The sequence below is a fragment of the Macrobrachium nipponense genome, chromosome 8 (assembly GCF_015104395.2).
Source record: "Macrobrachium nipponense isolate FS-2020 chromosome 8, ASM1510439v2, whole genome shotgun sequence".
In the NCBI taxonomy this organism is placed as follows: domain Eukaryota; kingdom Metazoa; phylum Arthropoda; class Malacostraca; order Decapoda; family Palaemonidae; genus Macrobrachium; species Macrobrachium nipponense.
This window is the reverse complement of record NC_087203.1, coordinates 4,208,562-4,233,821: the sequence shown is the minus strand read 5'-3', so window position 1 is coordinate 4,233,821 and position 25,260 is coordinate 4,208,562. Positions and strand designations below refer to the sequence as shown.

The 25,260-nt window shown below is 38.1% G+C and overlaps 1 protein-coding gene across 3 annotated transcripts in view; it reads right to left on the bottom strand.

Moving 5' to 3' along the window:
• Positions 1-6,170: 6,170 nt before the first annotated feature.
• Positions 6,171-25,260, bottom strand: part of LOC135222590 (glyoxylate/hydroxypyruvate reductase A-like) — a 251,672-nt gene continuing 232,582 nt past the window's right edge. For 2 of the 3 annotated variants that reach the window (XM_064260673.1, XM_064260671.1), the window contains one exon: positions 21,094-21,847. The gene's annotated coding sequence lies outside the window, so the exon portion shown is untranslated. Of the gene's footprint in view, positions 7,912-21,093; positions 21,848-25,260 lie in introns of those variants that run through there. The other variant, XM_064260672.1, reaches the window with a different exon arrangement.

Sequence of the window (25,260 nt, the reverse complement as noted above, 5' to 3'; positions counted from 1 at the left end):
AATACTTTGTGCCCCATTTCTTGCTGAATCTCCACCCCCCCGGATTGCCGGAAGAGGAAAACATCCTCCCTACCTACCTTCAAGTTTCTCATTGCTGCTGGTAACCCCTCCGCTGGGCCTCCCCGGAAGTGTTTTTACCCCTATTAAGGGACGCCTTCCTGATCCTTTCTGACGAAAGGATCCCTTACCTCTGCCTCCCCTACCCGAGCGGTCATACTGCTGAAAGGCCTGGCCTTCGAACACTTGGTTGAAGGCTGGGGAGACAGCGTAAGAGGTGGAAGGTTGAGGCTGGGGGGTGGGAAATCACGAAGATGGGCTGTGATTGAGCCTTGGAGGTAGAGGTTGGGCCGCCTGCACCAACGGAACAGTCGAAACAGGCTGGGCGAAGCGTTGTTGTTTCTTTTGGTAAGGCTGGAAACGTCTGGGTTTCCTCTGAGCCTTACCCTTGCTGCCTGGTCTTGGCGTCTCTTTGCAGTGAGACCCCAACGATCCTTAAGGCTTTGTCGCTTCCGCCTGGACCTCCTTTACCATTGCATCAGGGAAGAGGTCTGCTCCCCAGATGTTGGATGAAAGCAACTTATTCGGTTCATGCCGAATAGTTGCTTCCTGGAGGACATGCTTCCAACAGTTCGTTCTGGCTGTGGCGAACTCAAACATGTCAGACTGAACCGTTTGTGTCAGTGACTTGGTGAGAAGCTTAAAGAGTGGCTCGGAACCGTAAGAAATGGTAAGCCACTTCCGTCATGGCCATGGTGTTAATGGACCTGGCTAGCCTAGTCTTGGCCTCAAACTCCGCCTGAATGAGGCTGTCCGGAAGTCTAGGCAGCTTCTCACCAAACTGATCCATAGCACAGTCTGGTTTGAGTTTGCCCGCCGAAAAAGTGTTGGGCAGATCTTCCCACAATTCTCCGAGTGAGGGGAGCAAAGGAGATGTGGGGTCTGCTTCCCTTAGCTGTGGTAACGACTCCCCCTTCTAGGCCGCTGGGATAGTGGACCGTAGCTATTTTGGTAAGGAAGGGAAGCGGAGTTCCCTCTTTCCATTGTGAAAATGGTGAAGGGACTATTAAAAGGTTTGAATCTTTGTGTTTGAACAATCCATGTCCTCTAAACACCTGAGCCATTCTCTTTGAGCCTGGTCACGTGAGTAGAGGACTGTCTCTTTAGGGACCTTGTCATCTCTAGTCATGGCTGCGTCAGTGAGTCTGGCGTAGCCAATGAACGGTGGCTGTAGACCCTCCGGGTAGAACTCGAAGTCCTCAATCCTTCGAGTACCACACTCTGGAATTGGAAATAAGGCCGTCCTGGAAGGGGGCATATGACGCCACCCTCCAGGGTTATTCATAGAGAACGGAGGCAGAGAGTCATGAGGTGGAAGCTGAGCCATACCTGTGCCGAAAGGTGGGGGAGTAGCTAGAGGAGCCTGGCTAAGTTCGGCGATGATGTTATCCTGGAGGTGATCCTGTCGGACAACCGGGAGAACATCTGCTCCATACTGTTTTTCAGAGAACCGACCAAATCCCCCATGTGTTGCAACAGACCAGCATTGGGATCCAAAGCCGGAGCTGCTGCGGAGGTGGTTGGGTAACTCTGAACAGGTACCAAGGGGAGAGGAGAAACGGCTGACTCCGCCGGAGTATGTGGTCTCTCCTTGGAAGACCTGCTCCTTGAGGATTTGGAGCCGGACCCAGAAGCTCTAGACCTCTCTGCTCCGGGGTTCGTAGCCGGAGACTTGCGAGATGTTGACGCCGACGAAGTCTTTTTGGACGACGACGACGTCTTGCTTAGGGTTTTCACAACCGTCTGTCCCTTGACCTTAGGTCTTACGGAAGCATCAGGAGAAGTATAAAGGAGCTCAGCTCCTGTAAAGCCTTGGAAGGAAGCTGGAGAGTTAGCAGGAGTAGAAGACCCAGTGGCGCCCAAGGGAAGCCCTTGGGCGTCCAACGTACCTACCTCGACCAACAGGTCGTCAACACCTACCATTGGCTCTATATTCAGATCAAGTGTCGCGACTTCCGACGAGATATCTTGGCCTGGTTCCTTCAACGAAGCGGCGAGCTGTTGCTGGATCGCCACCATAGTCGGGGCTGCCTCTGCCGGGTCGACGTAACCCGTTGACTTGCCGCCGGGGAAGATTAGGACAGCCAACCTCTTCTCCAGAATGTAGGGCTGTCCCTTGGCGGCGTTCTTGCCAAAACCGCCGACCCAAGCCCTCAGGGTTGCCAGGGCGGTGTCTCTAACGGCGGGAGCCTGAAAGAGAGGGTATTCGTTAGTTTTAAGTTTAAACTTAAGATTAAAACTTAAGTAATAGGCTTAGTCTAAAAACATAGGGGATGCGAGATCCCATATAAAACAAGCTTAAGTTTAAAATAAGAGATTAAAATTAAACTTAAGAACTATAACCTTTGTAGGGATTAGCGAACGGAGTTGGGAATACTTACCCCGTCCAAGAGCTGGCTCACCAGATCGTAGCAAATGGTGCAGGTCTCGTGGAACCAGACTTGTAGATTCCCGTGCGGAGTCGCGCATGGAGCATGGGATCTGCAGACTTCATGCCCACAGGGGTCCTGGAGCATGGCATTGCATCCTGGATGCTCACAGAATTGGTGTCTGTAAGTGAAAAGATACATGAGCATCGTAAAAGATATCACTTACAGGCTAGAAGGCTAAAAGAAACTCCGCTGCATGCCGGAGCGCGAAAATTTTGGGCATAATCCCTCCCTTACCAGCCTGAATAGGCTAGAACCCCGGAGAGATCCGGTGTGATAACGTAGGTAACGGAGGGATTTGGCTTAAGGTAGCTTAAATTAAACTTACTATAGTTTAAATTAAATACTAAACACTTAAACCTAAAGCCCTAGAACGTACCGGAATAAATCCGGTGCGCGGCGGTGTTCGTGTCGCGATATCAGCGAGACGGGGTGGTTAGGAAAGACCAACTGTACGCCTGCAGTCCGTCCGCAAGGGTGAACTAGCACCTTTCCACGTGAATGCCGGAGCTCCGGTAAATTAAAGAGCATCAGTTAAGCCGGGAAAGAGCGAGAGGGCGAAACAGACTCGAGCTAACAACGGAGCGACGGAGTAACGACGGAGGGGGGGTAAGGCCAGTCCCCCCCCTTAGTCATCCGAGCGCGCCGTGAAGCAAGAGGAACGGTCAGGTCCAGTCCTGGGTCTGTCCAGCCCCCCCTACTCCCTCCGCCTAGGGAGAGAGGGGGCAGGCATGGGTATGTGGAGCGAGCGAGGACAGACCTACCCCCCCCCGGCCCTATGGAAGAGTGGGAGGAGGGTAAGGTGACTGGGACAGGCGCCTGGCTGCTCCGTGATCACATGGTGACCACGGAGCGGTAACATGCGAATACAATGAAACAACATAGCCTAGGTTAAAGCAACCAACTAATCAGTGAGATGCTATACAGAAGCAACCGAACTGATGAGCGGAAGCAATAAATGGTGGAGACCAATGCAATACGGAACCTAGGCTACGTGATATGCCAGACGCCGTAGGCTAACCTAAAATATAAAATAATCAAAAATCACTTAACGTAAAGTAAGAAAATAAATCAGTAGGAGAAAAAATCCAGGAGTGTACGACTAACCCGAAAGAAAGTCTACCACTCAAAGCTAGCCGGGGCCGATACTAAGAGCTGTGGCTAGGGTCTGGATGGAAAATGCCTACGCAAGGTAAAGAAGACATGCATGCATGACATAAACCCAGTAGGCTGGACCCCTAACATAAAATAGATAACTAACAATAGAGCGTAAGGTAATAAGGGAAGGTTCTAGGTATGGAAGACCAAGAACGAACCCGCCACGAGGCAGAACCATGCTGCCATGCTTCCGACCAAGAGCCCGTATTTATACCTAAAAAACGGCAAATACTGACTCAAGGCCGGAAAAAACCCAATAGCAATAACAACTGATTACTTAACTTAGCTGCTGCGATGGCTGCACGCTCCATAATTAGTAATCCAAGATAGGGGCACAAAAAACACAGAGCAAAAAAGGGCACGTGTGTACGCGGTGCGCTAACTGAAAAGGATGGCCACCAGAGGCGCAGCAGTCGGCAGCATGGGATGGAGTAGTAGTAGTTGCTGCCCACTCTGTGGGTCGGCTCCCCTCTAGTGGGGATTTTGTAGTAGGAGATTTCTATTGGCAAGTGGTTCGTGGTAGTGGTCTCACTCGCCATAGTGTTCATACCGACACCCTCTTGGAGGGTGAGCGAGTCAGTAGTACTGACCTTTCTTTATTTTATTTATTCTCTGGTATGTGTTAGTACATTTACCTTAGAAATAATGGATTAAAGGATATTTCGCGCAGCGACACGAACTGAGCCCAGAAAATAGATTGTGCTGATTTCATCATTGGTATAAATATATGAGGCGTATTAGATGTTTCTCAAAAGTAAGGTGTGAGCCACAAGTTACACGAAGTGTGGTCAAAGTTTTAGACTCATTCAGCAGTTACATCCACCTGAAGGGGGAGGATGAGGTGTAAAATCAGTACGAGATCTACTAATCAACAACGTTTTTGTTACTGGAGTTCCAGGTCATACACCACCGACAACACCATTCACTAATCTGCTCCATGTCACGAATGAGATTAGGGGCAGCTTCATTTCTCATAAGCGGGGACTTTATTGCACCCACAACTGTTCCATCATCAGCATACTGAATAATCTTGTTTTCCAGGCCAACAACCATATCACATGTTAACACTAAAAATAACAGCGGAGCAAAATCACTACCTTGTGGAAGACCAGACACAATAGGCCTTGGTTCACTAAAGATCCCCCACTGGTTCCATGCAACGCAAAAACACCACACAAACAAACAAACTAAAGATCCCATCAACAGCAACTTGTTGTTGTCTACTAGCAGAAAATCTTGAAGTAATCCTAACACATATCAATCCACTCCAAGTTTCTCAGGTTTAAAAATATACCTTATGATTTACTAAATTGAAAGCAGAACTAAAATCCGTTTGAATTACTCTACACTCAAGACCCATATCAAAGTCCTCTTGCAAATGACATGTTAAATCTAAGCGAGGATCGCAGGTACCCAACTGCTTCCTTTATGTATCCCCAATCCCTTAGGTTCCACATGCTTGTATTGGAGTTTAAAAGTAGGTTTTTCTGCAACTTTGGCGAGCACATGGAAAACAGAAATTGGTCTATAGTTGCTGCAGTTTGCAGATAAGTCACTCTTTGGAACAGGCACTGTATCACATGCTTGCTCTCATCAGTAAAATTGCTACTTCTACATAAAAATCTATAGAATCTACTTATCTTGGGAGACAACACACTAGAGACCTTTTTCAAAAAACAAAGGGATGAAACCATCAGGATCTTCTCCACTCCAGCTATCAATTTTCTAAACATCCCTAGAGTGAAATACGAATTAATCATCCTAACTGGCTTGAGATTTCAAGTATATCTTTCTTGGAAAGTTATCATCAGGAACAACGTGATCCACCTCCACATAAAACTTAATCCACCTACGATCAGATAAGCCTACTGGTAACGTACTATCCAAGATACAGTCCTAGTAACATCTATGAGTACTAATAAAAGGTCACCAAAGTGGAAACAATGAAAGCAGCATCACCATGATTATCTGTGGCAGTAACTGAGCTCAGCCATTCAGTGTGATGAGCACTGTAATCGCCAATGACAATGAAACAAGCCTTGGAGTCAGCTTCCAGAGCTGCTGCCATTTTGGTAAGCAAGCAGCCATAATGAGAGTCATCCAATTCTGGGTTCATATAACTAGCATAAACACAAAGATTTATTTGTTTTCCACAAACTATAACCAGACTCATACTGTTGCGTATGAAATGTGGAGACCTCCTCCAACATACAACGGCCATTCCACACTGACCCCATTATAACCTTAGTGTAACTTGGATATTGTCTAGGCAACAATGACTGTCTACCACCAAAATGTCAACAGACCCTGGATGTGTGAACTCTCACCTAGAGGTGGAAGATGAGTTCTTTAGTGGACTATCTGAAAGCCTGCTTGGATTAACATAAGGGTATTGTAAAATGATGGGTTAGTATTTAAAAAATTAATTTATTTTTACATAACATTCACAAGCTGTTTAATGCATTGTAGTTTTATCAGCAATTATTTAGCATTAAATCACAAGCAAAAGATTTCTATTGACACTAAGCATTGAGGCATGAGCAAACAATTCTCATTTCCTGGAAGAACTTTCAACTGGAAATAATTCCGAATTGACATTTGCATTCACAGATATTTTCTCTAGAAAAGCTATAAGTCATATGTAAGCAACATAACTGCATGTAACTACATATCGCAAATCCCAGCTGTCTTTTGTTCAAGTTCTGGTTAGAGTCATTATTATTATATATATATAATAAAAACCAAGGCTTAGGAAAAATACACTTAAATAATTTTCCCATTTGGAATTTCAGGTGTAATTCAGATTGTGACTCTTAATTTACACCGTCATTTTCCCCAGTGCTCTAGAATCACTGAAGAAATTAATTAACTCACTGGTGAGTTCCTGACAGGCCATTGCTGAACCTATCAATAAGTCAGCAGTCATCACTAGGAATCTTTACACTTATATAATACTTACAAAAGATTTTTTGGCCATAAAATTCAATTCTGGAGATTTCTTTGGCATGGAAATCGGTGAAAACATTTTTATCCTCTAAATAATAAAACCAAAAATCAAAATATATTGAATTAATATAAATGGAAACATTAGATGGAATCACTGCGGGGATGATTTTAACTGAATATGAAATGACATCTCATATTCTGTCTATAATATGGGAAGAAAGGTCAAAGCCCCTAATGCATGGGACCAAAAGTCATAGCAAAAGTCAGTTGTAATGAAAATATTCGGTAGGCTTATTCTCATTTGGCAGGAAAAAGAAGTTCATAAAATGCTTGGAGATCAACAGCCGTTTATCCTCACACATTTTATACAGAAAAAAGTGGTTGCTGAATGAAGAGAAAGTTTTAGATTGAAATAATGATAAAAACTTGACAGAGTTTAGCGATGGAAATGATGCTGTTCATCAGCAAAGAACCTCAAGATTTACAAGGATTGCTAGACAGAAAGCATTATATATCTTGAGAGCTGAGACTAAAAGGTATATCTAATAATAATAAGGGAAAAAAAAGAATTACTGAGGACAGCATATGCAGCGAGTTTAATCTTTTGGATATTTAGGAACAATACTATCCACTTCTTGTTATTTTGAGTGGTAAGCTCCCATTCTTGACTCGAGTTCTCCAAGTCCGCCATCTCACTTTGCTGAGTAAAGTTTCGATAAAAAAGACCAAAATGTATATAAAACTAAGGTTATACATCAGTCTACAATCTGTTTTGCTATAATGCCATGAATCATGTATGACAATTGAAACTCGAAAAGATTTTGCTGATTAGAGTGTAAAGATTTAATAAGAGAATCTCTATGTCTCTCACAGATGTCTGGAATGAGGATGGTTTGTAAGCTATCTAAGGCCTGTATCTGGCAAGATAATAGGTAATGCTAGCATTTCCTCCGGGTTGGGACCTCTATTGTGACCAACAAAGTGACTTTGCTGTGAGTGAAGCATCTCTTCCAAAGGGTACAATAAAGTGAGTTCAGTTTTGATTACTTGCCTCACCTGGGTAACAGAGTCTAAATTTCTGTATATGGGGCAAGAAAAACTAAAATCTTTAGTGGTTTCTTTAGAAAGATATGCAAACAGGAAGTGGTGTTCCCAAGCAGTCACCTATTCAAATGTTAACAGACCATTTATCCATAACTATGCTGATCAGAAAAAAAACAACAATGTTAATAATTAATAAAATGTGGATGTTGACTCAGTGATCCTCGTCCTTCCTTGACCTCAGAAACATCAATTGAATGCCTGGACATCAGATCAGCTTCTGGAAGCAGATAAAAGTCTGATATAAATAGTAAATCAGATGAGTCTCTTGTACTGCATCTCTATCGGACACATCAGAATGACTTCATATTCTTGCATCTAGATCTAAGGTTTTGTTGTGACAAGTATATCCAAAAAGTGTGAATTCAAAAAGTTAAGAGGACATTATAGTTATTACAACTATTATGTATGTATGGTGGATATGTATGCATGTAGTATGTACAGTCAGCCCACGAAGAATTGGCGTAGTTTCTTAATTCATTGTTCGTTATGGAAATATTGCCACATGCAGGTGCCAGATTATTTACTTAACAATAAATAATATTTCCTTTCTAAGGTACTATACTTGAAATAAATTATATTAGAATATAGTATATACTTATTCAACGTATCAAAGATAATCGTTTTGCAAAGTAAGGAAAATATATACCAAGGGGTCCACCAATCCTTTAATTTTATTCTCAACTCTAGCTTCTTGACAGCATAAACATTTTGTAGTTAGCTTTGCTGCCGCTCGAGTCTTGACCCGACATATCGTACTGCACTGGGGTGTTGTCATTTCGTCTCCTACAGCCGCTAAATAATACATTAAGGCGTCAACATTCTTTAATAGCGATATTTAATTAAACTAATTTTGTCCTTTGATCAATAAAATAATTCGCATGACACATTTAGCGGGCCTAAAGTTGACTTTCCCTGATTTTCACACAGATCAGCTTTGGTCTATTTTCAGCAGTATACACTCAGATACGTAACGTGAATTAATATTTAAATCGACAATATCTTTATTAAGCTTCTTTATTTGATTATTCCCGTTATTCTTTTTTTATTGACTATGTTTTCCTTTTTTCTTATCCTTTTCATAATTGCTTAACAGACTTAGCTATTCAAAGTCAAAAGCCAATCATAAAAAATCAAACGAATATAATTCAGTCTTATTTTTTCTCGATTCCTTGCATATCATCCTATTTCATCTGGACACGCTGGAAAGCTGTGGAAGGCAAAACTGACGAATACATTAAGATAAGCTTACTTTCATAAAAGCTTCCTTGTGTTGATCTTTTTGTAGCTATTCATTTCTTCTAAATAAAAATTAATTAAAATTAGTTTCACATGTATAGCTAGGCCTACTACCATAAGATATTATAAGAGGCTGATAAGATAAGAAATATGAAAGGTGACGCTCTCGTTTAAGTCTATTTCAGATTTTTCTTTCAATAGATACCTACTGCTTTAATCAGGGGTTGCTCTTTGACAGCTACAACAATCACGAGTGTATGCCATAGAGCGTATATCATTGGGGTGGCGACCTCCCTGCCTAACGTGTGACCTCGAGTGGCCATATTGAAAGGTCTTGGTCCAGCTCATCGTATTATACTTTGTCACTTTTATTATTTTTATTACTACTATTATTTTTATCTGTTTACTATTATTATTATCATCCTATTATTAATAATATTATTATTATTTTTACTACTTGTATAATAGTATATTATAGTTGCTGGTATTATTATTACTATTATTACTATTACTGGGCCCAATTTCAAAGATAAAAGTTACCTAACAAAAACAGGTTGGCCTTAATCCAACCATTTGCTGTTGGATCTAATTAGTGTCTAGCATAAATGGTTCCTGTAAATTAAACAGGACTTTCTAGCATACAGTCACTAAGTACTAACTAAACAGCAATGTACAATCACTAAACATTAACATTCACAATACACTTTCACTCACTAAACACTCACAGTTACTATACACTCACACTCACTATACACACACTTACTATACATTCACTAAACACTTACACTTGGCATATGCTCCCACTCAATACCACTTAACACTCACTAAGCACTCACAATACACAAACACTCACTAAACACTCATAAAACACTAAGCACTCACTATATACTCACTATACCTCAAAACACTCAGTAAACCTTCACTAAACACTCACTTAATCCTAAACTTCATTAACACTTAACACTAAACAATCACTAAGCATTCACTAAGCACTGACTACACACTAAACATCCACTAAGTACTCACTATACACTAAACACTCACTAAACCCTAAACACTCACTAAACACTAATACTCACTATATGCAAAATGCTCACTAAACCCCTAAACACTCATTAAACAGTGAATGAACATCCACTCATCACTCACTAAACACAACATAAACACATACTAAACATTCACTAAACACTACAATCATAAGACATTAACTAAACAATCACTGAATACTTACTAAACATTCACTAAACCCTAAACCCTCGCTGAATGCTTACACACTAAACATTCATTAAACACTAACATTCACAAAACATTTTCACTAAACTCTAAACACTAACTAAATATACTTGCACACTAAACATTCATTCACTAAACACTAACTTGCACTAAACCTTCACTAAACCCTAAGCACTCAATAAACATTCACTAAACTCTAAACATTCACTGAATGCTTGTGCACTAAAAATTTGTTCAACACTGACATTCACAAAACATTTTCACTCAACTCTAAACACCCACTAAACATTCACTGAATATCTTACTCTAACATTCACTAAACACTCACTAAACATTCATTGATTACTTACACAATACTTGCATAATAAAGATTCAATAACATTCACATAATATTAAACATTCAGTAAACATTCAGTAAACATTCCACTAAACCATGAAAATTTGCTAAACACTTCCTCATTAAACACTAATAATAAAAACCATTCACAATCTCGCTAATCCCTGTTCAATTTGTGAGTTATGGCCGCAAGGCTTTGCAACGCTGCCCTGGTGGAAGAACACCGAACTACGTGGTATTGGTATAGAGATCGCAACTCAAGGAATATACCCTATATGGTGTATGCAGATATTTTGGGGAATGAAAGGTAAAGTATCTTTTAACAGAAAATATTTTATAAACATGCATTTTAAGGCTTCCGTTGTCGGTGAGGGGAATTTTAAAATAACCGTTATCATTAGTGATGCTTCCATGCGATGGAGTTCGTAGCGAGAAGTTCGGATCGAGTAGCCTGAGATGTGGAGGGGAGTGGAAGTGCCGTATAGGAGTAATGAGGGAATTAAGCCGATGTTAATAAAGTATCTCCCAGTGAAATGTTTCTTTAGGTTTTGAAGAAAAAAAGTGCATGCATCATTGAACCTGTTTCCCTCCCTATCCGTGGAATTAACTGGACACCGATAAAAAACAAAACTAAAAGTGTAAGCCTAACTGAATCTCTCATCCATCAAAGATAAGTTTGCTTTTCATTAGACTAATTCATTAGACACCTATCAAAGATTTCAAGTGTATTTTTAAAAATCTCTTCCTCTCCATCTAAACTATTCATCAGACACCAGTCATAGGCGTAGAGCTGGTCATGATTCCTGGTTCAGCAATATTGTGAAGAGGCGCTAGAATTCAAAATTCACAAATGAATCTTGCTCAGCAGCCATAATCTCAGCCTCGAGATTATGGCTGAGACAAGAATGTCTCTCCTTTGCTGTGGAAATTAATGCTTCGATTGTATCTTCTCCATGATGATGTATTGTTAACAGATCAAATGTGCCTCGTGCTTGGCAACCATACAATGCTTCAAATGGAGACATTTTAATGGAATCACTGACTATCATGTTGATGTTATGTCTAACAACATCTATGTATCTGTCCCAGTTTTTATCATTTCCTCCTACAGTCTTCCTGAGAGCTTCAAGCACTTTCCTGTTTGCTCGTTCACATAACCCATTAGCTTTAGGTCTGTATGGAATAATTGTTACTTTCTGTATGCCCATGACTTCTGCAAACATTCTAAAGTCTTGTTTACGAATTCTCTGCCATTGTTGGTCAATAAAACCTCGGGTGAGCCATATCTGCAAATTATACCATTCAAAAATGCTATAGCTACTTCTTCGGCTGTTTTATGCTTATGCGGAAAAAATTTCTACTATCCTCGTTAGTTCATCTATTATTACCAATAGGTACTTATTCACATACCTAGATTCACAAAAATTTCCTAGGATATCCATTTGTATTCTCTGAAAAGGTCTACTTGTTATCGGATATGACCCTAATTTGCAGTTAGTTATCATTGCAGGTTTGCAAGCATTGCATACTGTTCAGTTTTTCACAAATTTTCCACATCCTTCCCCATATTTTTCCAAATATATTTAGCACGCACCTCATTATATGTTTTTTCTATCCCCAAGTGTGGACTACCGAACCAGCAATGTGCTATATCCAAAGCCACTGGAATTAGGACTTTCGGAATTACGATCTGTGTCGTGTCTCCTTTACTTTCACTACTCCTTAATTTATATTTAATTTTCCTGAACAATAGATTACCTTCTAATTCTAAACCTGAAAAAGATAACTTATAACCTTTCCTGACTGATTCCCCTCTGAGAAACGCTTTTGCGTCTGCCAAAATTTCATCTTCATTCTGCCTTTCCGCTCTATGAGACTCATCCCATTGTATAGAATCACTAGTAACTAGCGTAACTTGAGATCCTTCCGTATCATAAAAATTTCTACTATGGGCATCCGCGACTACATTTAATTTGCCTTCTATATATTTGAGCTTTGGATCGAAGTCCCTGATAGTTAAGAACCATCCAGCTCTTTCGGTGACAATCGGGTTTATTAAAAAGATCCACTAATGGCTGTGGTCTGTAAGGATACTATTGCAAAGGCTTCTTTATCTCTTCTGTAGCCAGTTCCACACTCTATCAATCAAATTCAGTGAGTCCCTCTTTGCAACTTTTCCTCTAGATTATATGTCATTTTCTGTTCATTACGAACACACACACTCACCATTGGCGCACAAGAGGCATGCACACTACATACATGAAACTCATTATCTTCGGAATGCGTCACTGACCCCAATCGTACAATGGTAACTTTCCTGTTTGTTTTGTCATTTCAGCATCTTCGAGGAATCCAGTGTTTTGCATGTCTCTAACCGGCAAGAACTAAGGTTATCAACCCGAATATTTAATATTATAGGACTGTTACTAGCCTTGTGCCTTTATGATGCCTTTATATATTATATATATATATATCTATATATTATAATATATCTATATATATATAATTTATATATATATATATATATAATTATAATAGATATAATATATACATACACACACACACACACACATATATATATATATATATATATATATATATATATACACACACACACACACACACACATACATATATATATATATATATATATATATATATATATATATATATCTATATATATATATATATATAATGTATATATGTTGTGCTAGCCCTTGTATAATGAGGCGCACTGTGAGGTTATTTAGACCTGCGATGTTATACGCAAGTATCGTGTTGTATACTTCCCATCCTCGTCGGAGATTGCGACGATAATTTCTAAGTCAGTATCTTCTTTGGGTATGAAGGCGGAGATGTTTCAAACTCATGATGACAACAGTAACAGTATATTTGCGAAACTACATCTCTTGAGTAAGAAACAAGAAGGTGGTTAAGAGAACCTGATTCTAGGAGGGGAAGTAGAGTTCTGAGTTACAAATGCATTTACAAATTATAGGAGAGCAAAGCTTAGCTCAGCATACTAACATACAGACAGACGGACATGTGAGAGGAAGTCACGTAGACGTCTGTGGTTATAGGTCAATAGGTTCTCAGGCGAAAGCACTGTGACCTGTTTGACACAACAATGGATTTGATTATCACAGGCAAATGCAAACCAGGACGTCGCTGATTCAATACGCCAAAGCCTAGCTTGCATCCTGTTTATCAACCTTTATCACACTCCTTGCTATCTCAACAGTGACCCCTTAGGTCATTAGCTTATTTATTTTCTGTGATTTTCTTAAATAAGAAATCTGAAATTCATCATATGCGTCTAAATTGCTGGTTAATTTACCTACATAATAGACTTAGCTACATTTTACTAGCTTTATTCCAACAAGAACAAAGTCTCACTTCTCTGGGAATTTATCAATAAAACCTACTTCTGTGTCTCTGATCTCCTCCTTCAAGATGTCAGAACAATTATTGTTAAGCTCGACTGTCAAGAGATCTTCAATACAATGATGAAGGTCTTCATCACTGGTTTGGTCCTCTGTTTTTAACTTTAGTATCTTTTCTTGCTTTTTTATGTTCTTAAGGTATAATTTACAAACTTTATTTCCTTCTTGGCTGGGGGTTTTGGCTTTTACTTCTGTACTTTCTGTTTACATTCAAGCTTTTCTGGAGTGTCCATTGCAATCATGCATCTTCCCTGCTTTCTGCTTTTAGCTGTCTCCTTCCTCTCTCCTGCTTTTGGAAATGGTCGAATATTCTCAAGGAGAAAACTGCTGTTGTGATGATGGTGCAGGTTGTGCTTGTAGGTAGTGAAAACCCTCCTGGTCAACCCTGTTTCTATCTTTTTTCACATAATCATGTTTTACCTGAACCACCCTTTTCTAGAAACTCCCGAAGTGTTTCTATAGCAGCAGCAGCATCCCTTGCCCTATTGGTTGTTTTCTTATACTCTCGTCCCATGATAGGCTTTAAGGAACTAGAATCAATCTGAAGCAAAGGATAGGTTATTGTTTTGTAATGAGGGGTCCTGTGATGGGTTTATGAAGTGCTTTATAAGGTAATGAGGGGGCTAATGAATGGATACATAAAATATAACGTAAATATTGTTAGTGAAAATCTTTTTGTTTCTTAGTCGGAATTCATAATTAGTGAAGCATTCGCTAGGAGGGATGATTCGGACACGTCCGAATCATCCCTACCCTAGACTGTCCGAACCATCCCTCACAGATCATAACCATTTGATGACACCCTCAGCCCTATGTCCTTTGAGATTACAGGTGGGTAACAGCTACAACATCTTCGTCATACAGTACAAATTCACACCCAAACTGATCTTCAACTTCCTTATCATATTCACTACACCACACCTTACGATTCAAACGTCAAAAATTACATAGGAAATAAGAAAAACCACAAAATTTAACCTCTAGTATACTAAAGTATGCGTCATCTCTCAACCAAAGTCCATGTGTCAATAGTAAACAAACTCTCGCTATTTCACGTAACCTTTCGGAGCTGAGGACCCCTTACGTTTTCCAGGAAATGTATATACTGTCCGGACAAATCCCACTGTCCGAACCATCACCGCTCTCCCATATACTCGTATACTATATATATATATATATATATATATATATATATATATATATATATATATATATATATATATATATATTATGCACACACATAGATATATATATATATATATATATATATATATATATATATATATATATATATATATATATATATATATATATATATATATATATATATATATATATATATATATATATATATATATATATATATATATATATATATATATATATATATATATATATATATAAATATATATATATATATATATATATATATATATATATATATATATATATATATATATATATATATATATATATATATATATATCTTCTTCTTCTTCCTAGCTTGTTCCCATTTTTATATGGGGTCGCCGTTTCGGATGAGCCGTTTCCATCTATTTCTATCTTGTGCTTCTGCCTCATCAATTCCCTTCTCATCCAAGTCTCCTCTCACACAGTCCTTCCATCTCTTTCTTGGTCTCCCTCTTTTTCTTCTTCCTTGCACCTCCACCCCCATAGTATGTCTCCCAGCGTGGTCCTCATCTCTCCTCAACAGGTGTCCATACCATCTCAGCCTCCCCTCCTGCACTTTCTTTGATACTTCCACCACCTTAGTTGACCCCCTTATGTAGTCATTTCTGATCCTATCCACTCTTGTTACCCCAGACATCCACCTAAGCATTCTCATTTCTGCCACATCCATCTTCTTCTGCTCTGCATTTCTCATGCTTGCTGTTTCCGTACCATACAGCATTGCTGTTCTTACCACCGTCTTGTGAAATTTTCCTTTTAACCTAAGCGGCACTCTTTTGTCACAAAGAACTCCCGAGGCCGCTCTCCAGTTGTTCCAGCCTGCCTGTACCCGATGTTTTACTTCTTCTTCCATACTTCCTCCAGCGTTAACAAAAGATCCCAAATACTTAAACTTATCAACTCTCCTTATTTGCTCTCCACCAAGCTGAATACTTTCTCTATCATCCCCCTCAGTGGTGGTACACATATATATATATATAAATATATATATTATATTAAATATCTATATATATAGTTATATATATATATATATGATATATATATATATATATATATATATATATATATATATATAAAAGATATATATATATAATATATATATATATATATATTATATATATATATATGCATTAAGCTACAAATGTCCTTTGATATCTAATTCACTCTACCGCAGAATTAATATATTTTCATATATGTTAACCGAAGGGGAATTTTTTCATTAATAATAATTACATTGGCTCAAGGGCACGGTTAATTGTCAAAAGGGTAAAAATTAAAAGAGATAATCCAGGATTATCGGATATCACACGGTCACAAACCTAACCGAAATTACAAAGTACCTTTACAGTCCAAAACATGTAAAAACTGAATATATTAATTTTGTTGCTTATATTTATCTACAACTTTTTTCATAATGAAAGCATCAAGTTTAAATAAACCAAGACTTAAATTTAGAACATTTCTATTATTTTGCTACCACTTGACTAATACCTGCTATAAACAATACTGTCAAACGAAGTCCCTTTCAAAGATTCAAAATGATAAGGCCAAAATAGAATTTGAAGATGAAGCAAATAAATCTCACTCGACTGAAGAGCAAAATCTTAGGAAATCTGCTGCAAGGAAACGAGAACTTGCAAGGATATTACATATAATCTCACTGATCTTCGAATCTTGATATTGTTCCAAACCAATAACACTGAATTCAACCTAAGTCTTCTGTTGGTTGGAAATCAAGGGAATCCTTCACCTCTGTGCTGAGTCTGAAGAATAAACAACTAACATATCATCACCTGAACTTGCACGAGATCGAAATGATCATTGGACATAATAAAACATCTGCAATAATGTTTTCTGGTGGGCTTTACTTAATGTGAGCACTAAGCTCTTGAATAATCATAAGCCGTCAACTTAAAATTGTACAAACTCTTGACGCAAACGAAGCCTTCCTTAGCAATGACAAAAACCTTAATTAAGCCCACTTGCCTTCAGCTTATGTGAATAAAAGGCAATTGGGTGCAACTTGTTATCTTTACATTGCAAAAGGACTCCTCCGATACAGTAACCATATGTATCAGTAGCAACATAAAATTGTTCTGAAAAGTCACTGAATACCACAACTGAAGACAGCAACTTTTACTTCAGTGTATGTAAATTTAGCTGCTGGTCTAAGTTCCATTTGAATCCTGCACCTTTCTTTGTTGAACAGTGAGAGGACCTGCTACTGCAGAGTAATAAAACACAAACTTACTATAATACCCAGTTATACCAAAAACTGACTGTTCACTTTTAATTGTAATGGGCTCATGATAGCAGACACTCCACAGACAGTCTAACTTTTTTTCGGTGATAGACACATTCCCGCAAAAATCAGATTCTTGGAATTTTTCAGATTTCATCCATTTTGCCCTAATTTTGTTACTAACGTGATGGTTAAATTTCAATCTGTGATTAACTAGGGCACTATGTTCCGTATGTACATCGGATGCCCTTGTGTTTCTCAGGTCATGTGGGCAACCTTCTACCAATTACCCAAAAAATATTTCGTGTCGCATTCGGTGCAGGGAATTTCATACACACTGGTATGTTTATTGCTGTTGTCATGTATACTATTGTTATGAGTATGGAGAATTTGAATGGTGTCTTTGAAATTAAAGACTTTATTTTATCACTCTGGTTGTTATTTAAGGTTTTACTTATTCTGTTTAAGTTTCATTAAAATGTAGATTCAGACAATAAACAAAATGTCCTTTTGTTACGGTCTCTTCAGGTACCTATACAAATAATCCTTCTTGCTTTCTTAGAAGCATTGCTAATGAAATGTTCATGATCACAACATTTTTCAAAACGTCTCCGGTGTGTTTAAGTTCCTTGGTTATGAAGCCAGGGCTGCAAATTGTGTCAAGAGAAAAATTAATGTACGTTTCTGCAAATCTAAAGGTAAAAACTACGGGTAATGGTAGATTAATATGTCTAAAATGGGCAACTTTTCGTCTAGTTATTGTTGCTATGGCAAATTTTCATTAACTTACTAAATTAGGATATGAAACTCTTGAAAGATAATGAAAGTTTTCACCCAAAATTTTGATCTCAAAGAAAGTTCAGTTACCAAGAATTTCAGTTTCCACAAATTCTATAAACAAACTGGCCAGAAATGGCTCAGTTATCCAACTAACCATTTTGCTCAAACTGATTGCGGTGAATTGCGAGTAGCAACCACAGAGTGCAAAGGAGAACTATTCTTACAAATTTTTGTTAAGTCATAAAAGTAAAGAAGACTTAGGCTTCAGTTGGAAATCTTACTTAGTATGATTTGTTTATGTTCAATTTCAGTCAAAGTACGTGTACTTTTTTCGCATCTTTATTAAACTTCAATTTCATCGAAGTGACTGAAGGTTTTTCAGAGAGTTTAATGTTGAACCAGTAAAATGTTCGCCTTGGAAACTCAAGTCCATAACCACTTGTTGTTTCTTTTAAAAACCGTTTGTTTCATTTAGATGAGTTTATTAGACCTTTCAGCAAGCTTATTAAAATTTCCTATCTGAAATTCAGTAACTGAAGTTGATACTGCCTTGTAAGAGGTTTGGCTTACTAATACCTCAGCAGTTTAAACCAAGAGGAAGTAGAGGAAGTAGTTTTTTTTTTTTTTTTTTAATCTTCAGGGGAGTCTTGTAACACACACACACACACAAATTAACGTGACGGCTCTTTTTTAAAAGTAAGTTTTTCTAGTTTAATCCATTTTCTTTTGACTTTCTCTCTGAATACTGGATATGGGTCTTTTGCCTCTCCTTAAGGGTTGTTATTGATTTATATTGGTACTCTGCCCATGAAGTTTGTTTCTTTTTTTTCCTGTTTGTGATGGTGATTTGGCTTTCGTCGTCTGTGCCACGTAATTTTTTTACCCTCTCCTGGAGCTTTCGAGGGGGCCTTGTGGCATTAGTTCAGGAGTTCTGTACTCGGCTCCACCAAAGAGGGACCAGTGTTTTGCATTATTGGCAGTCAACGGCAGTCTACGTATTTTTGGGTAGAGGATACTATTATTATTATTAGCATTATCAATTTATTTTCTTCATGTGATGAAGCAGCAACCCCTTATTTTAGTACAGACATCTTTTACACAAAATAAGTGTCAGCGTCGGCAATTATCTGCATAACGACGTCCTTGGATGACTTTAAGCGTTTAGCTGTTTTTATGGACTTGACCTATTGAGTTATTTATATGTTTTATATAATAAGAGTATGTATTTAGTACAATGCACTTTGTTAAAACAATTTGTAAAAATATAGGTTAAGATATAGGTTAAGGTTTTCCCCTTTGAATCTCCATCTATCGTATGCTAGGGAAAGAGTGTTTTTCTTACTTCCACTGATTACTTTCTCTTATTCCTTGAAGGCATGCTATGCTATGCTATGCTAGTTAGGTAGGTAGGTGATTGAAGAAGTGACTGATTTGTTGTTGTGCTTTTCTCCCCATCATTCAGTTTTCAGAGGGGTTCTTTTGTTATGTTAATTTTTAAGTAATAAATTATTGTTAATCTTTAGTTTGTGGTTTGGTGTATCCTCTCTGAGATTGGTTTGTCAGGGGTCATACACTTTTTGTGGTACTGATCTGAAATATCAGGTCCAAAAAAACATTAACTTAAGACCATCGTGAAGTTCATAACAATATATATATATATATATTTATATATATATATATATATATCTATATATATATATATATATATATATATATATATCTATGTGTGTGTGTGTGTGTGTGTGTGTGTGTGTGTTACAAGACTCCCCTGAAGATTAAAAAAAAAAAAAAAAAAAAAAAAAAAATACTTCCTCTTGGTTTAAACTGCTGAGGTATTGGTAAGTCAGACTTCTTACAAGGCAGTATCAGCTTCAGTTACTGAATTTCAGACATGTTAAGTGGAGTCATGCTTTTAAAAGCCAATAACTGTTGCGAAAACACACACACACACACACACACACACACACACACACACACACACACACATATATATATATGTGTGTGTGTGTGTGTGTGTGTGTGTGTGTGTGGGTGGTACATGTGGTGTGTATATATATATCAGGTATATATATATATATATATATATATATATATATATATATATATATATATATATATATATCATATCTATGTATATAATATATCCACGTATATATGATATATAGATATATATATATTTGTGATATAATATATATTATATGTATTTATAATATAATATAATATATAATATACATATGTGTGTGTGTGAGCCTGCGTGCGTTTATGTCCGTGTGCGTGTGTAATTTATATATACATATAAATTACGACGAGGTGTCAAGTATCTGGTTACTACACTTAGCAATCAATCAAAGAAATATTTCCTCACAACAGCCAGACACATGAGCCTTCATCACAAATACAAAACGACTGAATACTCTAAAGGTAACAGTGATCCCTTATAAAAATTACTGATCATGTAAAAAATCAGATTAAGTACATTAAACCAGGTGTGAGGTAATCTTATATGAAGTTGATTTAAATATTTACTAGCACCATCAACAATTTCAAAAGTCGAAGTATTTCCCTGGTTCTAACTCACTTCAGTAAAGTTGAAGGAAAGAAAACAAAAAAAAAAAAGGGCAGAAATTACCTTTACTTTATTTATTCCTACCTAAAATAAAAATAAAAAAATTTATGGTAGTAAAATTTAAAAACAACTATTATAGAAATTTTAAATAAAATATTGATTTTCTAAACTAAAATATTATAAGTTGAATTTCGCAGTTCAGGGAAATTTACATTACTTCAAAAACAAAGTTTAATTAACTCTTGAATTAATAATTGAACAAAATTAACTCACAATTACTCTATCTAACTTCAGTAAAGTTGAAGGAAAACGGCAGAATTACTACTTTATATTTCTACCTAAATAAAATAAAAAAAATACTGGTAGTAAATAAAATATATTTTCAAATATTTATTTCTAAATTAAAAAATTATAAGTGAATTTTGCAATTTCATGGAAATTTACTATTACTTCAAAACAAAGTTTAATTAACTCTTGAATTAATAATTGAACAAAATTAAATCACAATTACTCTATCAAGGAAATTAATTAATCATGGAATTAAATTCTTCAAGGAAATTTTAAACTGTTAAACAACAGTTAAAATTTGAAAATAAATCTAAGTAAATACAAATTAATTCACCAAATTAATTCACCAGTGTTAAATTAAATATGTAGCTACGAAATATCTAAGATTCAAACAAAATGTGAATAGACATATGGAAATACATAGAAAAGGCAGAACATTACCAAAAGCAAAATCACACCAAAGCATTGATAACATAAATAATTCAAAAGAATCAAAGACAAAAATAAAAAAAGGAAACAAAATATTCAATATATATAAAAATTGAATACATAAATTGAATACATAAATTCTTTTAAGTGCACTTAAAATTTGTAAGACACAATACCTTTTACCAACACATGCAAGATAACACTAACCAACTTAGCTTTTTTTTTATTGCTACTGCATGTTAGCATTAGGTGAGTTAGGAAGTGATAGTCAATACAAGGAATTCAGTGCCATATTTCCTTCACCAGTTTACCTCAGTAAATTCCATGTCCGAAAGGAATTTGTTTTAGCCAGGTGTGTGAGAGGTTCCCGCCCATTGGCTCTCACATTCTTTCTCTCTCTTGCTAATGCTGTGGTAGAAAGAAATACAAAGAAATAGGAGGAAATAGGCAAATTTGCATTATTGTTATTTCTCCAGAAATAGTAATATCTTAGCGTAATGTTAACGTACAAAAATAATGAATACCTTACTACCTAAAGAGTAGTGTTGGCTATTACAACACTCTTTTAACCATTATATGAAAAGAGGTAATGTAGGAATCCCATCTTTGTTGCCACTGCATACTCGGGCAGTTAAAAGGGTCATTCACCCCTTCCTCCATTAATTTTCAACTGACAGCCATACCTCCCGGAAGTAGCCGGTAAGTAATGTTGTGCCTGCACAGCTAGCCCGAAGTGCTGATGCGTGAATTATCCCCACATGGCAATTCACACAGACTGAGTTTGCAGTAAATTCACCTTAATTATTTATTTCGCATTAGTAGTTTCTCTTTCCGATGTGGGAAGATTATTATAATAGACTGGTTGTAAATGTGAGTTATGCATTGGTAAGTGTCAGTATCCTTTGTGGACCACTTAATTGTTGCTTGTATTATTATTGTGTGGTAAGCATTGTGCACTTGAAAATTTTTCTTGCCAATGAAGTACTATTCCCTATAAAGTGTTAGGTTTGTCCCCTGTAGGAAATTATGATAGGTAAGGTTAGGTAAAACTAAGCGCAAACCAGTGTCTTATTAATTCTCTATGAATCCAGAGGATCACTGTTATCTCATTGCATAGTAAATATTTTTTGTAGGGATGCCTATTCATTCCCATTGTCATTGTCTATTTTACTGACACTAGCTCCCACTATTCCCTGCTAGGTAACGGTCTAAGCCCAAACCCATTAGACTAGCACTGACATTAAAGAACATTAGGGAGCCAAGGACTTCAAATTATTCATTTAAATCTTCGTGATGAAGTTTTACATTTGTGTATAGGTGTATTCCCTCTTATAGTGACAATAATTCCACATTCCAGTGGAGCCCAAGTTTCAGTCATTGTGACTGCTTATTTACATCTTAGCGATGATCCATTCTCATTCCCGAGGAATCCAATTTTATAGTCCTTGTGACAGTTATTTTATGTCTTAGCGATGATAATTCCCACATTCCATGGAGTTATTTGTACAGCCCTCGTAACAGTGCCTTATATCTTTAGTGGTGTGCATTCCCACCTTCTGTGGAATCCAAGGTGCAGTCCTTGTAACAGTACACTCCTACATCTCAGCGACGATCATTCCCACATTCCATGGAGTTCAAGTCCCACGTTATTTATGCCAAGTCCTGTAGGGATGCCATTCCCAGGCATAGTGCCTGCCTATTCCAGAGCCTTCAGCTAGCACATTACAAGGCCTTGTGCCTGTCATTTCAGACCTCTTGGTCCCCATTCCTAGTCCTCTAGGGACTACAGTTCTAAGGCTTAGTGCCTGCATATATCCATAGAAGTACCCCAGCTAGTCCCACGTGCACAGTATTCCTACATGATGGCCAACAACGCTGTGCTTCATGAAATTAAAGCTTTTTCCAAAGTAGGGAAAGCAATGGGAATGAAAGGCCAAGACTTGGCTATCTGGGTAGGGAGAAGGCATGATTAGAGAGAAGGAGAGGTTAGTGAGGAAGACGAAGGAAGGAGCAGAAAGAGCAGAGGAGGAGAAGGAAAGAATGGAGGGAAAGAGAACGAGAGTACTAGAACTTTGCATTCTGATCTTCGCACACCACCCTCAGCAGCATAAGTTCCCTCATTAAGCCATGGAATGAGGCTGAACAAGAAATTTGGCTTGACTATGTCAAGCGAGTGCTAAACAATTACCAGCCTCCCTCTGCCGAAATTGCTCTCAACTTAGGAAAAAACACAGAAGACAAGGGTGCCAAACCTTCCAGGTGCTCTCTGCTAACTAGCAAAATAACACCGCCCACGTCTGGGAGGCCATCATAAAGGCCTTCAAAATAACCCCAGAAAAGTGGAGGCAGAAGTGGAGAAGCAAAAGGAGGTTGGACAGACCTGATTGGAGTCGCGGGACGGGGGGGGGGGGGGGGTTGCTAAGAAAGCGCCAGCCCTCTGTCGGTGGACCGAGGTCTCCCAAGCCAAGTCTACAAAAGAGATCCTGGAACTATTCAATCTAGAGGACTTCTTTTCCAATAGCCCTCCCCCGATCTGGCCACCTACCTAGGATAAGGCACCCACCACATCCGAGAATTTGACGACTCTAGTGTGCAGATGTCCATAATTAGAGAGGATAAAATTCTGCAAACTCATCATGATTGAGAACCTCAACCATGTAAAATTCTGTTTACTGTCCAGTTAAGTCACACAACCTCACTGCTGTAAAGTATGCACTCTGATGGTAGCCACCTATATTCCTGGAGGTTATGACATCCTGTTGCGACAGGAATTTAAGTCTACTCCTGTATTTATACAGTCTCAGAACCCAGGCCCTTACATAGATCTAAGCCATTTTCACTGTTCTCAGAGACCTATCTCTAAATAACAGCCAGTGCCATGGGGAGGTATGAGGCAATGCCATGCTCCACCCATCATGGACATTGAACCACGTTCAAATCCTCTCACCATGTCAGGAACTGCCTCAGTGCCTGTACCAAGGCAAGACTCGAGTCTCCTTTGTGGAACTCCCAGTCCAGGTCACTTTTCCTCCCTGGGCTTGGCACCGATACCAGTGCCAGCTATTGAGGGAGAGCCAATTCCAATAGGAATTCACCAGGACCCTTATTTATGGCGCATCCGAAGATATTTGTGCGGTTTTGCGCCCCTGACCCTCCATGAGCCTTTTTTTTTTTTTTTTTTTTTTTTCTCTCTCCGCGGTGAGAGATAAATGCAGTTTGTGCAGTAAAACAAAAATTGCTCTTATTCAATGTCACGTGTGTGGGAGTTAGATCATTCGTGGATGTTGTTTTGTGTACGTGGAAGAACACTTTATTTTCCCTCTCACTATTTGTGGAGTGTCTGCTACAGTCATGAGGACCCTTATTTGTGAGCAGCTGACCAGTCCAGGAGTAAGGACTCTGCCGAACCCAAGGAACTGAGCCAAGTACCACTGTTCTGGTTGTTGCAGCAGCAAGAGCCGATGCCTCTCAGGCATCTTCGATGGACTTAGGTCTTTCAAGTTCCCCTACAGCACCTTCAAACCAACCTTGGAGAGGGCCAAAGAAGCGATAAAAAAGGCGTCAAGGTTTTAAGAAAACTTAAGTGAGTCAATAGTTTCTTTCTGCACTAGTGCCCAGGCACAGTGCCACATTCTTATGGAGAATCCTGGCCTCTCCATCCAGAGGAGGTTGCCAGATTCTGATTCTATTATGTCCTCTTATCATTTTGTAATTTTTTCTATTTGTACTTTCCTATATCTCTCCGTTTACAGTTTCATTTCTCTTAATTTTTGTCTTTTAGGCATCTCTTTCGATTGTATGTTATGTTTATGCAAAGTCCA